The following is a 17,593-nucleotide window of genomic DNA, read 5'->3' as shown; positions in this document are numbered from 1 at the left end:
TTAACTTGAAATAACAGTTAGGATTTTATTTGCCAAACTATTTTGGCTCCTCCAGTATGTGCACTAAGCTTATAGTTTGTCTTTCTTTATATTTTATGTACATTTAATATGTTATTAAGTACATTTAAATATTAACATATCTTTTCAGACAAAATTCAGTTCTGAATACTGTAAAACATATACATTAGACCATTGATTTTTAAGTACTCAGTGTTATATCACAGAAATGAATAATACAACTCTGAAAACACAAATCTCAAACAAGTTATAAGTTATTGTGCCACAGAAGCCTAGTTCATTAAGGAGATTCTAAAAGAGAAACAAAATTAAATAGGCAAGGTTAAAGTGGCTAAGTCCAGGAGAGGGCTGCAAGGTGGTCAACCATCTAGAAGAAAGCGGACCATTTTTTCAGATGGCTGTCAGGTCCCAATACCTCAGAGAACAGCATTTATTCTCTACATTTCCAAATAGCTACATCTAAATTGAGTATTAGATTCAAAGTCTTAATTCTCCAACTGTCCAGTTTGTGAACTTGAATGACTACACTCCAGATTTTTTTTTGGATCAAGTACCCAGGATACTTTGCAGCAGAAACCATGACAGGTTTCTTGGGTGTGAAGAAACAAGAGTGTACGCAATGATCTCACCCAAACATACAGCTGGGACAGAGCCAGAGCACATTCCTGGACCTGGGAACTAGAAACTGCTATCAGCTCCCACAGTAGCCTTAATATCACAGTTACATCTAAGGGCCTCCACGGGTATAGGCTCTATTTCCATGCATTATGCTAGAAAGAGGAGACAGTAGTATGGTCAAGGACAAGAGAGGATGGTTCAACTTTCCTGCCAGATTTGAGTTCTTTAGCAAAAATTCAAAGAAAAGAATTGTAAGTATGTTGCATATAATATGCATAAAACCATAAATGTATGTATATATGTTGCAAAGTTTTATAAATTTTACAGACTTTCTTCAATTATTGCTTTCTGGGTCTCAATGTTACAAAGTAGAGGGTAAGAGAATCATTCATTTCTGATATCCTAGACACCAGTTTAATGATTAGATCTGGTTCTCCTCATAAATTAGAAAGAGATCTGAAGGTTAAGTGGAATGTTGTATCTATGGACATTAGATTGTTTCAGGCCATTGTAGTACATGCTTGCAGAGACAGAGGTTGAAGCTAGACCATGTTTCAGATTGGGTTTATCATGTCTGCATTACTCATGTTTAAAAGAGTGCATTTTGACATTGTTTCCATGGTAGGAGGCAAAATGGGTGTCATAAATGTGATATACAAATACACATTTGTGTAAGAAATTTCAATGGCAATGTAATGTGTTTAAAATCATCAGGTTTTGCATGCATACCAGAAAAAGTAACTGCAAATGTAGCACAGGAGTCAAGAAAAGGAAAAAAAGACAAAATAAGGAAGAAGGAGAAAATCAAAACAAGAAGAGTCTTCTGAAATTCCCACATATATTGACCATTCCTTGTTGCTGTTCGGAGGTTGTGTTTTTTGTTGCTGTTGTTTGCTTGTTTTTGTTGGTTTTGTTTGTTTGTTTCTTTGTTTGTTGTTTTTCCTTTTCTTTCTTTCTTTCTTTATTTGTTTTTAATACTAGGTCACCATCTAGAATATCCATGCCCATTGGATAGCAACACAGCTCAGACTTGGGTGTCTCAAGTATCAGCTTTTTTTCCTAGCTATTCAAACAGATGTCAAGGCCTTTACTTCCTGGCAATATCTATTTTTAATCTATCATTCTTTGCAGGTGATCAAACTCGGTCAAAATCATAGTGTCATGGAGCTAACTTTAGGCATCACCCTGAAAACAATGGATTGTCTCATACCGTTGTGTCTCCTTGTGTCCTGGAAGGGTTGAAAACCAAAACCAACGTATAAAAGATGAACACAGAATCCAGTTTAAGCCAGGCAGGCTCTCATTTCAGCAGACTGCTTTGCAAGAATATAAGAGATTCCTGCTAGCATTTCACAACCTCAAGGCACCCTAGAGGCAGATCTTCGCAAGCTGGCAGTAAACTGACTCAAGTGGTAAGAGACAGTGCATAACACTTTAAATCATAGCCTAATCCCTCAAGCAACCCTCAGCTAAAGGCTGGGAGTTGCAGCGGTATCAAAGTGGTATTTTTAACACCACTAACTAACACTACTAATGACTAAGAGAAAACAAAGAATGAAGGCTCACAGTTGTCATGTTATTTCATACTGAAAACTGCATAGCAACATCTCAGTTTTAAAGGGTGATCTTGGCAAAGGAACCTTGCAACCTGGCGTTTATGGTAAAATCTTCTTTCAATGAATGACAGTTGCTCATCCAACCTACCTAAAATGAACATTATTGAGTCCAGTGAAAGAATTTTACCTATTTTTCAGGAATGTTTGTTTTTTAACAAGTAGGATTTCTTCAGGGGCATGCAGATCAAAAAGCATTCCTCTATAAAAACAACCTTTCTAACCAGTAGCAGCACAGTTCCTCTTCTTTGCATGCAGCAAGCACAGAATAAGAAAAAAATAAAATTTGACTGCTTTCAGTGTATTGCCATTCATATTTTGAGAAACATACAGCACTAAATTGTCTATTTCTTCCAAATATGCATTCAGAGAAATCCAGAAATTATCACCCAAAGCTGGCAGCTTCTCTCCTCTTTCACTAATAACAGTTCTCCTGATAAACTTACACCCAAACACAAATGGGACTCACTGTTCTAAGTTCTTATTTTAGAAATGGACCCCTTTTCCACTGAAATTCATACAATGTTGTGCTATTTTTCTTAAACATGAGCAGATGTAGACTATAAAACTGTTTTGACACACGCTTTGTGTTTGCAGATTTTATGATCATAGAATCAATTGTAGAACAGCTTGTATTGGAAGGGACCTTAAAGATTACCCAGTTCCAACCCCCCTGCCATGGGCGGGGACACCTCCCACCAGACCAGGCTACCCTGGGCTTCACCCAACCTGGTGTTAACACCTCCAAGGTTGGGGCATCCACAACTTCTCTGGGCAAATGCGTCGTATGAACATGACTGACTTGATCAGTCTACAGCTTCCTTGCAAGGGGGAGTGGAGGGACAGGCGCCAATAGGACCCACAGGATGGTGTTAAGCTGAGGCATGGAAGGTTTAGGCTAGACATCAGGAAGAGGTTCTTCACTGCGAGGATGGTCACACACTGGAACAGGCTCCCCAGGGAAGTAGTCACTACACCAAGCCTGTTGGAATTTAAGAAGTGTTTGGACTGTGCACTTAGTCACATGGTCTAAAATTTTGGGTAGACCTGTGTGTTGCCAGGAGTTGGACTTGATGATCCTTATGGGTCCCTTCCAACTCGGGATATTCTGTGATTCTGTGATTCTATGATCAGAGAGAGACATTTGGGCCAGCTCAGGGCTTAGCTCATCAGTGAGATTTTATGTTTATATCTCTGCATCTGTGTCTTCAGGAATAATCTGATTTTTTGCTTTCCTGATTTTAAACCATTTTTCCTGGTTTTAGACCATTTAGAAATAAGTGCTGTGCATAAAATAGACTATATAAAAGGGAAGAGAAGTTAGCTTCTTTCCAGATAAACTCTTATCCAAAAATCTTCCTGTTTTAAGCTGAAAAAGTGTATTTTTTTACCATAATTTCATAGCTTTTTTGAGTTACTTCTATTACTGTTACTTATTTCACCAGCTTTACTGGCATAAGTGGTGCTTTTTATTGTTCTGTGATGTGGCATCCTGTATAATTCAGTACACCTACCATAAGCTTAAAGGGCAGAAAAGATTGCCGGGGCAAGGGAAATACTAAAGTTTTTCCCTATTTTCTCAGGTCATTGTAGTGCATGTCCTTCTAGTTTCCTTTTTGTTTACAAAAGTCATTTAGTTTAGAGCTAAAATTCTTTTGAGTGTTAAGACTAATAAGTCATTCATGTGTTTTTACAGTACTTGTGAGAAAGTATGGTAATTGGAAGAGGGTAGAGAGGCTCTATTCCACAATGTATTCCAAAATGTGTTACAATAAGCCCACAAGCTTTTCTAGAAGAAAAAAATAAATAAATAAATAAATAAAATAAAATAAAATAAAATAAAATAAAATAAAATAAAATAAAATAAAATAAAATAAAATAAAATAAAATAAAGGAATATCCATCCATTTCTTGACACCGATTGTACTAGGTGTTTATACTTGTCATCATGCATGGGAGCAAAATACTTCTAGTCATGCACTTTAATAACCACAGTGCCACAAAGAATTGAAGGACCATATGAAGATTAAGAAGTGAAGGTTACTAGTTCAGACTATACAGCATGCAGAGTTTAATTTGATTCACAGCAGGCTCAGCAGAAACATGGTGTTTGGTGTACATACTGCAGTAAACTCTTCTTCCATAAGGAGATTTTAAACTGTCAAAAATGTGAAACAACAATCAAAATGCTAAGTTATTCAGTATCTTCAAAAAGAGGAATGTAAATAAAACACTTTTCAAAACTCACAATTGCTAGAATACTTGTTAGCTTGTGGGGTATAACTAATGGTTTGTCATTAACTCCAAAGAACCATGACAAATATGCAACTTTTTGGCTTCTCTCATAATTTGACACTCACACCAAAGCGTAGCTGGACCAAGCAGATACAGTGCCGTCACTAAAAAGTGCTGAATTTTACTCTGTGTGAGACTGTGTAGAAATGCAGAGATGGGTAAGCACTTTCCCAGTCTTACTGCCTGAGATGGAGAGATGCATGTGGCCCCCAGGTACACTACGTCTCCATGGAGTGTTTCATTTCTTCCAAAGTCAAAGTCCAGCTAGGCAAAGTAACATCATTGTGGAAAATAAAGTATCGGCCACATGATGCACATCTGCAACACATGAATGTTTCTGTAATCAGAAATCGTGGTAGAAGGATTGTGATCCTGCTTGCCTTGAAATGTGCACTTATGTTTGCCTATTGAATCACGCAACAGTAGTAATACTGGTACAGTATACAGCTTTTAGTATAAATAAAACATTTTAATATATAGTTCCCATGTGACCTATTTAAGTAAAGTGTGATCAATAATTATCCTTGTTTGCTTTATACATGGCAGGCTGAACTATACATGCAGTGGGTAGTAGCTATAGTTCATGCTAACGAATTATCTACATCCCATAGTGTGCAAGAACAATCTTAGTTTTCTACAAGACAAAGTAGCATGCAGCAACTATTGACAACAAAATACATGTTTTTTATGAATTTGCTACTTGAGTAAGTGGCAAGCTGCTTCTGCATAGCAAGTGTTAAGCACGTGTTATAAAAAATGGGGGGGGACTCTGAGCAGAGTAGGACAGTAGGTAATGAGCTTAGGTGAACAAAGGGTTTGAATCTTGCTTTTGGATGTAATGTTTCTACCCAGGTCCTATTTCCTCTACCTTTCTCACATGAACCTGACTGGAATTTTAACACTAGCTTACATCTCCTGGAGAACTAAATTTGGTAGAGGTTTTCTCAGCTTATTTAACATGCAGATAGGCTCAGACTCCCATAAAATGCAGTTATTGCAGCTTTCTTCCCAAATGCAGCTGCAGAACCTCTCCCTCTCCCTGATCCTTTGATTAAAAGCTAGGAAGCTAAAGCATTCACTTTGAAATCAAGAAAGGAACCTCAGTTGGATGGGAGATAAATATACATTTGTACATTTAGATTAGGTATTAGAAAGAAGTTCTTCACTCAGAGGGTGGTGAGGCACTGGCACAGGCTGCCCAGAGAAGCTGTGGGTGCCCCATCCCTGGAGGTGCTCAAGGCCAGGCTGGATGGGGCTTTGGGCAACCTGGTCTGGTGGGAGGTGTCCCTGCCCATGGCAGGGGTTGGAATTAGATGATTTTTAGGGTCCCTTCCAACCCAAACCATTCTGTGATTCTATGTTTTTAGGTCACAAGAAAGTCTCCTCCTGCCTGCTGCCAGTGGGACGCACCTCACCACCACAGCTGATGCCATGTCCAGAAGGTCTTTATGGGAAGTGCCTTACGTTACTAGGCACTGTATGGGGAAGCAATACATCTAGATCAGCAGAGCACAGATTAGTGGATCAAGTGGAACATAGATTGCACTTCTGTGCACAATGTTTCAGTTGTTTATTTTTCCTTCCATAGAAAACTGGTCAGTACTTTTCTGTCATCCCTTTTTGAAACGTGGCATAGAAGATGGTTTAGTAAGGCAATGATGTAGGACATTGTAACACCTACCTTTGAAAAGTCTACATTTTTGGCACTAGCCCAGGATAAATCCATGACACTTATTCTTTGACAACATTGTTCAAACACTGAAATAATGTCTGCTAATGGAGTTAGATTGCCTCCTTCAAAAAACAGTATATAGCCAAGGCCCACAGGATATACAGCATAGGGTGCAATCCAATCAACCAACATTGTTTAACTTTAATCCCCACACTGTCATTTCTTTTTAGGTCTCCATTTCACCTCTGGAATTATAAACAAAAGTGCTGGTTCTGATTAATAGTTTTGGCCACAAGTAACTAAACTGAGATCACCATTTTGTTTAACACAGTTATTAAAATCCATCTCTGTCATGTTTGCAGTAAACTAAACAACTGATTGTATGGCCACCATCTTACATACCCAGAAGTTATCTCAGCATGTCCAGCCCGGTTTGCCTGAAGTCTCTCATCAAACAGGTGGGCTGAAAGCTCACTAGATCAGGTTGTGTACCTGTACAGTACCTTGAGGAAGTGGGCTAGACTCTGGCACTTTGCCAGCTCAGCTCCATACAAACATACACATGCACGTGCACACATACACATATTGTTGCCATAGGGTGCCTCTGGCTTGGCTAGAAGCATCCATCTACCACAAACACACCTTGTGGTCAGACCACCAACAAATCTCCTTTACCCTTATGGCCAGAAAGTCCAGGAGTGCATGGCCAAGGATAGGTGGCATCTCTGATGGCACTTGCAACTATAATACTGTTGTGGTGCATCCTAAGGGATAGTGAGGGTCTAAATTTTCTCCATGACCTTCACAGAAAGTCACCTTGACAGGATTTACAACCCTTTGGAAACAGAGTGAAATTAGTTTTATGTAGACCCTCAGCCCCGGGCTTAAAATGTTGTTGAAATGTGGTATTTGTATATCATATTTAGCACAAAAGGGATGAGACCTTTTTCAGACATGTCAGTATTATCTATGATTGACAACAGATCACTGTGTATTAGGGATTTTCTGGTAACACTTAAATAACTGTGGACTAGGAAAGAATTGACGTCAGAATGTTGAGACAAGAAATACTGTGTCTTTCTGGACTGAGGAAGCCTAAGCATGTTATGATTTCCATTATCAGGTTTCTAGCTGTCTTGTGTTTATGTGGCAAGGATTTGGTAGCAGGGTGCTGTGGGGTGGCCTCTGTGAGCAGAGCCCAGCAGCTGCCCCATGTCAGAGCAGAGCCAGCTCCAGCTGGCTCCAAAAGAGACCTGCTGCTGGCCAGGGACAAGCCAGGGAGCAACACTGGGTGGGCCTCTGGGAGAACAGATTGAAGAAAGGGGTAACAAGCCTGTTGTGCTACAGCAGCAGGGAGAGAGGAGTGAGCAGCAGCCCTGCAGCCCCCAGGGGAGTGCAGCAGGAGGGCAGGAGGTGCTGCAGGCAGGCAGCAGCAGTTCCCCTGCGGGCTGTGCAGGGAGAGGCCCCTGGTGGAGCAGGCTGTCCCCCTGCAGCCCATGGGTCCCACATGGAGCAGATCTCCACGCTGCAGCCCCCCCATGGGTGGAGGAGCCCCCGGTGGAGCAGGTGGATGTGGCCTGGAGGAGGCTGCGGCCCATGGAGAGCCCCCACAGGAGCAGGCCCCGGGCCGGAGCTGCAGCCCGTGGAGAGGAGCCCACGCAGGAGCAGGGGGTCTGGGGGGAGCTGCCGCCCACCCGTGGGGGACCCGTGCTGGAGCAGTTTGCTCCTGGGGGATGGATGGACCCTGTGGTATGGAGTTGTGTGGGAGCAGTGTTTGGAGAGCTGCTGCCTGTGGGCAGCCCCCGCAGGCTCATTTTGGGAAGGACGGCATCCATGGGAGGGACCCCACGGGGAGCAGGGGCAGAGAGGGACTGTGACCAGAGAGATGAAGCATCAGGTCCTGACCATTCCCCTTCCCCTGTGCTAATCGGGGGGAGGAGGTGGAAGAGGGTGGATGGGGTGAAGGTGTCTTCATTTATTTTTATTTTTTTTGTTTTTGTTTTTGCTTGTTTGTTTCTTACTTCTCTAGCTTGTTATTAATAGTTAATAGACTTCTCTAGTCTTGCTAAGCTGAGTCTGTTTTGCACATGACAACAGTTGAGTGATCTCTCTGCTCTTATCTCAAGCTTTGAGCCCTTTCATTGTATTTTCTTCCAGTTTCCCTTTGAGGAGGGGGAGCGAGAGAGCACTGTGGTAGAGTTCAGCTGCCCCGCAAGGTAAAAAAGCCCCATAGTAGCCCAAAGGAAGAAAGTGTATGTTGGTTGTCTTGTTCGGGACAGAAGTAGCATCTACATTTCATCAAGATCCTTTTGTAGAAAATGTTGTATTGAATTATTTGTTTTTAGATCAGGTATAAGGTAAACTGATTTTATATGCCTAAATAGCCACAACTAGAATACCTGTCATGCACTTCCTTCATATACAGGTGTAATCTGTACAGCTCAAGTAGTTTGGACCAAGTGCAGTCAGTACCTTGCACAGGTAAGCCACCTCTAAAAAAGCCTTGAGAAAGTTACTGGATATCAAGCAGCAATAACTAAAGGCACATATTAAAAATAGAGAGATACATTAAAAATATCACAGGGCCAAAAGGGAACTGGCAGAGTCAGAGGCAACCCTTCTTGAAAAGTTCTGCTCCTTACCACTTCTCAGCTTCTGGCATTTTCAGTAGCAGACTGCAATTAGTGAAAGGATGAATTCCCAAATGCACAACATGCCCTACTCCCTCCTTCCCCCTAACTGCTCTGTGCACACAAACAAACCACTGGTACCCACTAATGAAGCAACATCTTTGTAAAGTTGGTTACAACTCCTCATCTTGATTGCTGCTTCTAGGAAGCAATTAAATACAAGCAGCAAAATTAACTATATCCTCTTAACTTCACTCTGAACATGTTTCTTGGGAAAGCCACAGAAGAAGGCATGTACTGTATAAGAGAGAGAAAGGTCTGATTTGTAATAATTAAATAATCTGAATTACATTATATTATTACAAACGTGTTTACTATGTGCATACAAATTACTTCAGTTGCTAACTTGTCAGGAAATGAAGAGAGGAAGGAACAATTGCAGAAATATCAAGCTATCAGCAAACATTCAGGACCATTGGCGTTGGGTAACACATGTTGGTTCTAAACTACCCAAACTGGTTTAACCCAGCCTTAGAAACCACATCTGAACACAATTTCAGCACAGCATTTATGGCTGGTGTCAAAGGGTCAGCTGAGCAGACAACTAGGACAGATAAAATGCAAGACAGAGTTTATAGGTAAAGATCAATATTGACTAAAAATCAAAAGAACAATTAGTAAATTAACTCAGCAAGCCTATTTTCTGTTAGCCTTTGTTATCATATTAAAATTAAGTTATATTTCAAACAGAAAGTTTTTTGTAGCTCCCTTATGTGTGGCTACAAAAAGGAAGAAACACACATACCTGGAGGAGTCAGATCTGCTGGGGCACGTGTGGCTGATCCACAGTGTTGTGTGACCCAGAGCAATCCAGAAGATTAGAAGAGATTGCAGAGGAAGGTCAAGGTGCAGACTGCCTTATGCCACAATTAAGGGCACCCATTTTCAGTTCACACTCAGAAGGATGCCTTTGCAAGCAAGAAATCTCAGAAACCTTGTAGCTTGCAGGAGGTGCATTAGACAGTTTCTTACATGCCACTGTATTGAAGCCAGGTCTTTAGAGAATTTCAGTGGGTGTCTTCTAGCAAAAGCATTGACTGTCAAACATTTTACTTAATAAGAATCATACAACAAAATAGCAGCTTTTCCTCTGTACAGGCACATTTTGTGCTTTTACTTACAAACAGATTAATAGAAATTCTTGCTTATATTTTCCCCCCACTGCTGTGCTATATTCTTCCCCAAGTGACAATGTGAATAATATGCCACCAGTAATGGCATTTAATTTAATGGAAATGACTTATAAAAACAAAAATCAAACCTTAAAAGCAAAAGTTCTTAATATTCTTCTTAGCTTGCCTTATTTAGGGATCCTGAGGTGTTGTGGTTTTTTGTGTGTGCGTTTTTTTTTTTCCCTGTAATTTATTATTCACTCAAATTCATAACATTTTTCCATTATGACATCACAGCGGATTGCTGTGGAAAAGCCCTTTAATGATTCTGGAATAACGAGAAGGGTAGCAGACAAACTTTTAACATCAACAATGTTGAAGAAGGAAATATAAAAGAAAAAAACTAACAATGGCAGCAATAGGAGAGGCTGAAAGAAATGCAATTTATTAAATATTTAGGCTAGAGATTTACATACAACAGATGTAGATAATGTTTTCAGTTGTTTAAATCTGTTCTCCTTAAAATTTACTTGCATTTAAAACACACTGAAGGAGAGAACTATACTGAATGTCTCTGATTTCTAATTTTGGTTTTATTCTGCAAAGTTTTATGCATACAATTACCTTAACAGTGGCAACTGGAGTTAGGAAATTCTGACCTAGGTCATATAATTAGCAAGCTTTTATAACTCTTCTGTTTAGAATAAGGTAAACGTGCATCAGAACATAATACTTCATTCCCCTGCAATTTAAATGGGAAAAATAAAACCTGGTGTAGAGCTTTCAGATGAATATTCTTTGAGACAAATTCTGGCTTCCAGCTCCCTGGCTAAGAATACAAAGTCTGTCTGTACTGTAACAAATTATCTTTATTTTGCTGCCAGAAAGTCCTCCACATTTTGAAGGATAATAAACAAACCGATCAATTACTGAGAGTAGTTTTGACTTGTCAATCTGTTTCTCCAAATAGTTTTCATAATATTTATTTTTTGGAGCTACATCTCATTTTAATTTTGGCCAGGTTAGTGATTGGCTTTAACTCTATAGCCTTACTTTCTTGTGAATTAGTACAATTTTCTGGCTGCTTGTGCAAAAGGACTGAAAATATTTTATTTAATTTAATTTCATTTAATTTCCAGGTATCTCCATCCAGTATTTTATGAGTACTCTAAAACAACTGTCTTAATATTTAGTGAATACCAGGTATTCTATATCTTCTCCCCAGCTTGCTTGGCAATATAATCTTTCCATTTATTTTCTTTAAATAGACTGTTAAGTTATAAGTAAAGCCTCAGTTATAGCTGGCATTCAATCCCGTGTTTCTTATGGACAATTTGTAGTTACCTCTATCTTCAAAACAGTTGCAGAACAATGACACTATGACATTTGATTTTGTTAGTTGCTGATTTTTACCCAAAAGCTTTTCTGACAAACCTAGTAGCACAGAGTCTCATTTTTCTCTGCCATACTGTAATGGATAATGTTCTAATGCATTTCTTCCCACAGCTTTTCCCTGCTGTATTGCATTTTTCCTTTGTTGTATAGGCACAGCTGAGCCCAAGTTACTATTGGCTTAGCAGCAGCTTGCTTTGAGATTATTCTCACGTGGCCTGGTTTAATTATTTTCTGATTCTCATTTTATGTCTTTGAACCAGTAGCTCAGCTTATCTAATGTTCCCTAGCTTTTCTACCTGAAAATCAGATAAAATAGCTCAAGATTTTCACAACTGTATGTGGAATTATACAGTTATACAATTAAAAATCCAGCTCTTCAACCAACCAAAAAAATACCCCAAACAGTAATTGTTCTTTCTCCTGTTCTTTGAAGTTTTGAATTACACTTCTTTTTTCTCCTTCTTCTTTTTCTTTTGGTGGGTATTTTTGTTTGGTTTGATTTGGTTTTAGCATGGAATTTGGAGCTTTCGCATTCTAAATAGATGTTTTCCCCATATCTCATCTGGTACAATTTCACATTACTTTATTTACTTACTCTATAATTATGACCCTATCATAGAATCATAGAACCATAGAATAGCTCGGGTTGGAAGGGACCTTAAAGATCATCTAGTTCCAACCCCCCTGCCATAGGCAGGGACACCACCCAGTAGATCAGGTTGCTCAGGGCCTCATCTAACCTGGCCTTGAACACCTCCAGGGATGGGGCACCCACAGCCTCTGTAGGCAATCTGTGCCAGTGCCTCACCTCCCTTTAAGTGAAGAATTTCCTCCTAACATCTAATCTAAATCTCCTTTCCTTTAGTTTAAAATCATTCCTCCTTGTCTTATAATCTCTGATTGAGTGGAGTTGCTCTCCATCTTTTTTGAAAGTCCCCTTTAAGTACTGAAAAGCTACAATGAGTTCACCCCGGAGCTTTCTCTTCTTTAGGATGAACAGCCCCAGCTCTCTCAGCCTGTCTTTGTAGGAGAGGTGCTCCAGCCCCTTGATCTGCACCGTAGGTAACTTTCCTCTTAAAGTGTTCTTTGGAATCTCCTTATATTTTGCTTTTTCTTCTTCTTCTTGAAGGGTGTCAGATTGTAATCTTAAGAAATAGAATACGAGGTGATAAAATGGACTAATAAAATGGACCAGGCTAGGAATCAAGTGCTCTGTTTCTTTATCATAGTGGATAATTTTGTTCCTTTTCTTTTTCCTTTTTCCTTTTTGGTAAGAAATTTTGAGAAAAGATCATGTACTAGTACAACATGGCTCAGATCCCCCTTCAGATCTCTAAGACCTCTAAAGACGCTAGCAGAGATTATTCAAAATAATTTAGCAAAAAGATGAAAACATATTCTAGCCATTTGTGCCCATAAATTAGCCAATACAAACAATATCCTTTTCTGTTTCATCAGAAGGAAAAAGAAAAAACAAGTCCAGGCAAAGCAAGGAAGCCATCCTACCTCCCGAGGGTATATTAGAAGGGACATAAGAGCTATGCTGTCCCTTAAAAACAGTAAAATAAGCAACTATATAAATGTATCTATTTTTAGAAACAAATTGTTAGAATTTTTGTCAGCTCCTAATCATCAAATCACTAATCCCAGTTTTAACACACCACCTTTTGGCATTAACATGTAGAAGTTTACCTAACCACATTTCATTGGTATACTACTACCCAACAGCAATGAAAAAGATTTAATAATTCTTCCCCAAAATCATCAATGGCAATATTTTGCCAGAAGCCATATGAAACAGTCAGGTCTGCTCCCCAGGATTCAGTATCTTCATGCCTGCTTTAACTCCTTGTCATGACATCTCTTTGTCTCAGTGAACAGCAGGAGCATTTTGAAGGAGGCCACTTGTCTACCGGATCAGTCAAAGTCCTGACTCAACTTATGCATGTACCTGAACTGAATCCAAAGGAGACTCCATCAAACAAAACAAATAGATATACACAAAAATGGCACCTCATGTTAGGCTACACACAAAGCCGTAACTTGAGATAGCAGCAGGTAGGAAAATAGAGGAAACAGCAGGGAGCTGGGAGACCTTCTGGAGATACCATGAAAAATCGCCTGTCTACAAAAATTACAGCGAAACAGCATGCTGCTGAATTTCAGCAAGATTTCTATGCAGATGGGATTTACTTTTTCTGCACCTGCTGTTAGTAAGCATTTGACCATAAGCATCAGCAAACATTGATTAAGCATATTGCTCAAATGAAACATTAGTCAAAGACAAAAAGGAAGCATGTCAGAAACTCTAGATCATCAAATACAAATGACTTATCCTGCAGAAATTTAAGGCAGAATAGAGTCACAGAATCACAGAATAATAGAATATCCCAAGTTGGAAGGGACCCACAAGGATCCTCAAGTCCAACTCCTGGGTCATCAAAGGACCACCCAAAACTCAGACCATGTGTCTGAGTGCATTGTCCAAACACTTCTTGAACTCCATCAGGCTCGGTGCTGTGCCCACTGCCCTGGGCAGCCTGTCCCAGTGCCCGACCACCCTCTGGGTGCAGAGCCTTTCCCTAACCCCCAGCCTGACCCTCCCCTGTCCCAGCTCCATGCCGTTCCCTCGGGTCCTGTTGCTGTCCCCAGAGAGCAGAGCTCAGCGCCTGCCCCTCCGCTCCCCTCGTGAGGGAGCTGCAGGCCGCCATGAGGCCTCCCCTCAGCCTGCTCTGCTTGGGGCTGAGCACACCAAGGGGCCTCAGCTGCTCCTCATACATGTACACCTTCCCCTCTAGACCTCGTACTATCTTAGTAGCCCTCCTTTTGGTACTCTTTGGCAGTTTTATGTCTTTCTTATACTGTGGCACCCAAAACGGCACAAAGTACTCAAGGTGAGGCTGCACCAGCACAGAGTAGAGTGGGACAATCCCTTCCCTTGACCGGCTAGCAGTGCTGTGCTTGATGCACCCCAGGATACAGGTGGCCCTCCTGGCCACCAAGGCATACTGCTGGATCATGTTCAGCTTGCTGTTGACCAAAATCCCCAGATTTCTTTCTGCAGGGCTGCTCTCCAGCATCTCATCCCCCAGTCTGTACATATAGCCAGGGTTGCCCCTTCCCAGGTGCAGAATCCAGTACTTGCTCCTGTTGGACTTCATACTGTTGGTGAGTGCCCAGCTCTTTAATTTGTCTAGATCTCTGCAAGGCCTCACCACCCTTGACAGAGTCAACAGCTCCACCCAATTTGGCATCGTCTGTGAACTTGCTCAAAAAACCTTCAAGTCCTACATCCAAATCATTTATGAAAATGAGGAGTGGTCCTAAAGTGGAGCCCCAGGAAACCTCACTAGTGACAGGTCGCAATCCTGATGTAACCTCATTTACAAGAACCATTTGGGCCCAACCTATCAGCCTGTTGTTCACCCATCTTATTATGCTTTTATCTAAATGTATTCTGGTCATTTTTTCCAGGAGGATACTGTAAGAGACAGTATAAAAAGCGTTACTGAAATCCAGAAAAATTACATTGACTGGCTTCCTTTGTCAACTAGATAGGTGATCCTGTCATAAAAGGAAATGAAGTTTGTTAAACATGACCTTCCCCTTGTGAACTCATTTTGGCTGCTACCAGTGTCTGTGTTGTCCTTTAGGTGTTTTTCAATAGCTCCCAGAATAATCTCCATAGTTTTACCAGGTACTGAAGTGAGACTGACAGGCCTGTAATTGCCAGGATCTTTCTTGAAAATTAGAGCCATGTTTGCCAGCTTTCAGTCAACTAGGACCTCTCCAGATTCCCAAGACAATTGAAAAATACTTGAGAGAAGTCCTGCAATGGCATCAGCCAGTGCTCCAAATACGCTAGGATGAATCTCAACAGGCCCCATGGACTTATGTGTGTTATAAATGGCTCAGGATTCAAATTAGGATTAAATAAAAAAATAGGATTTATTAAAAGAATATAAAGGAATAGAGGTAAGCAAACAGCGCTGGGTGCACCGGGAGTCTCTGCTCCACCAGGACGCACACCAGCCACATCAAATAGCTGATTTTTATGCTCCTAGACTAATACATATTCATTACAACTTCTAAAAAAAACCAGGTTATTATAATTAGCTTCCAGGGTCCAGTCCCTCCTACTGGAGCATGCGCATCAGTCTCCTCTGGGGGTCTCTAGGGGTCTTTCATGCTGAAGGCTCGTAGTCTTCCTCTCCCCTTTGTACTCCCTTGGCACCGTACCAAGTTTATAGAACATTTTCTGCAGGTCTTGTCTCCCAAGCCGTCCTTCAGCTTCTTTTTTCTTCTTCTTAATCTCTTGGCCACCTGGCCAGATACCAGAGGTTTGCATAGTATCCCATAACAGTCACTAGTTGTTATCAGTTGTTCTGAAACTCCCAGACATCAAACACAAATAGCTTTCTTATTGACACTTCACGAGTAATTAAAACATTCTTCACCAGCCATTCACAGGGACAGTCACACCTATAGCAGTGTTAAGTTAATCTCAAAGAAGACAGAAAAAAAGGCTGTAACTGTTAGAAATAGAAGTCTGTAATAACAAAAGCAAACAGGTTCATAAATTTAAGGAGTATTTTCTGAAGACTTGATAAATTGACTAGAATGAGGGGGAGACTGGGACATACTGCATCTGTGGTTCAAGAATTAAATTGCCAGTGCAGGGCCCAGAGGCAGACAGGATTCAAACAGGATTGTTCTTTATGGACACGAATTGTTAAAACATTCCTCACATATGCATCCAGGTGGAGCAGCAAACCCCACCTGAGTTTGGGGTTTACGGGGAGTTTATTGTTCCCTCACTCACTGTCCAACTCATGGCAGATGGGGTCCCAGAGACCATCATTGGTGTTGAAGACAGGCAACAAATTAGCTAAATGTCTCTGCTTTGGCTATGTCTCTGTGTGTTAGGTGACAGTCCTCATCAAGTATCAGACTTATGTTTGCTCTGGTCCTCCTTTTCCTGTTAATATACTTTAAAAAACCTTTTTTTTATTGTTCCCCATAGTGCTGGCCAGCTTCAACTCTAATTGAGACTTGGCCATATGAATTCTCCACCTATAAAGGCAAGCAGCATCCCCGTAGACCTCCCATATTGCCTGAACTTGCTTCCAGCAACCATACATTTTCTTTTTCTACCTAAGCTCTTGAAGAAGATCCCTTTATTTGTCATTGCTACTTACAAACGGATGGAATACAAATTCAACTGTGCTGAAAATTTTGTAGATTTTTTTTTTTAATAAATGCAATGCAACTTTTTTGTTCAACAACTCTCAGAGTCCAGTAGTCTTCAACCCCAACAAAACCACCAAAGTAGGATTGCTGGTCAGCTGCAAGAAGGGCAGCTTGCTGGAGGAACTACCCCAAAACACACTTCCCTGCTAGTAGGGGCTGGAAGTGTGGAAGGGGACATAGGAGCAGGTTGACCCTGTTGACCCTGGAATCTACAGGCTGAAATGTGACTCCTCTACTTACCAAAATTTTGTTTTTGAAGTGTTTTGGCAGAATACAAGCATCAGGAACCCAATTGTCCCTTGCTATCTTGTCTCACAGTGGAGCATAAGCTGTCAGAATCTGGTCAGCAGTATTTAAAGCAGTGTGGTAGAGATAAAGCCATAAAAGTTACAGAGAAGCATGGAAAACCCAAGCAGCTGTGCAGTTTCTTTTTCCTGGTGCAATGGACTTACTCAGAATTAGACCTCTAGTATTTAGTGACCTTTTTCTCTCCGTCATCACAAAAGGTTTGTGAATAATTGCAAGTTGTGTGGGTTGTTTTTGGCATGATGTAATCCATGCTCCAGCTGTTATGTTCAACAGCATGAGGCACTATAGGTAAGGGTTACCTGTAACATATTGGAAGTCCTGTTTCTGCGTGTTAACAACATATTGCAGACGCGTTCCATTATGCAGACATGCTTAGTTACAGATAGGCTTTGATAAATAATAAAAATATTAACATATTGTTTTAATAAATAAAATATGTGTCATATGGGGCTTAATTGCTGAACGTGTGTCTCCAGATATTCCTGAAGTTAATGGAGTTTAGAGGGATTAGACCTGTTCTTTTTTTCTAAGGATGGAGATTCTGATTGCAGTGAAGAATATTTTTTTAAAAGATGTCCCACAATGATGTCAAAAAATGATGACAAAAGATGTCCCCTACAT

At 40.6% G+C, this 17,593-nt stretch overlaps 1 long non-coding RNA gene across 1 annotated transcript in view; it reads left to right on the top strand.

Moving 5' to 3' along the window:
* The window catches only part of LOC311427622, a 38,611-nt gene that overhangs the window by 13,951 nt on the left and 7,067 nt on the right, over positions 1-17,593 (top strand). The gene's annotated exons all lie outside the window — the stretch shown is intronic.

This window comes from Aythya ferina (genome assembly GCF_964211825.1).
Source record: "Aythya ferina genome assembly, chromosome: Z".
NCBI lineage: Eukaryota > Metazoa > Chordata > Aves > Anseriformes > Anatidae > Aythya > Aythya ferina.
Note: the sequence above shows the minus strand (reverse complement) of the source record. Positions and strands in the feature narration are given on the sequence as shown.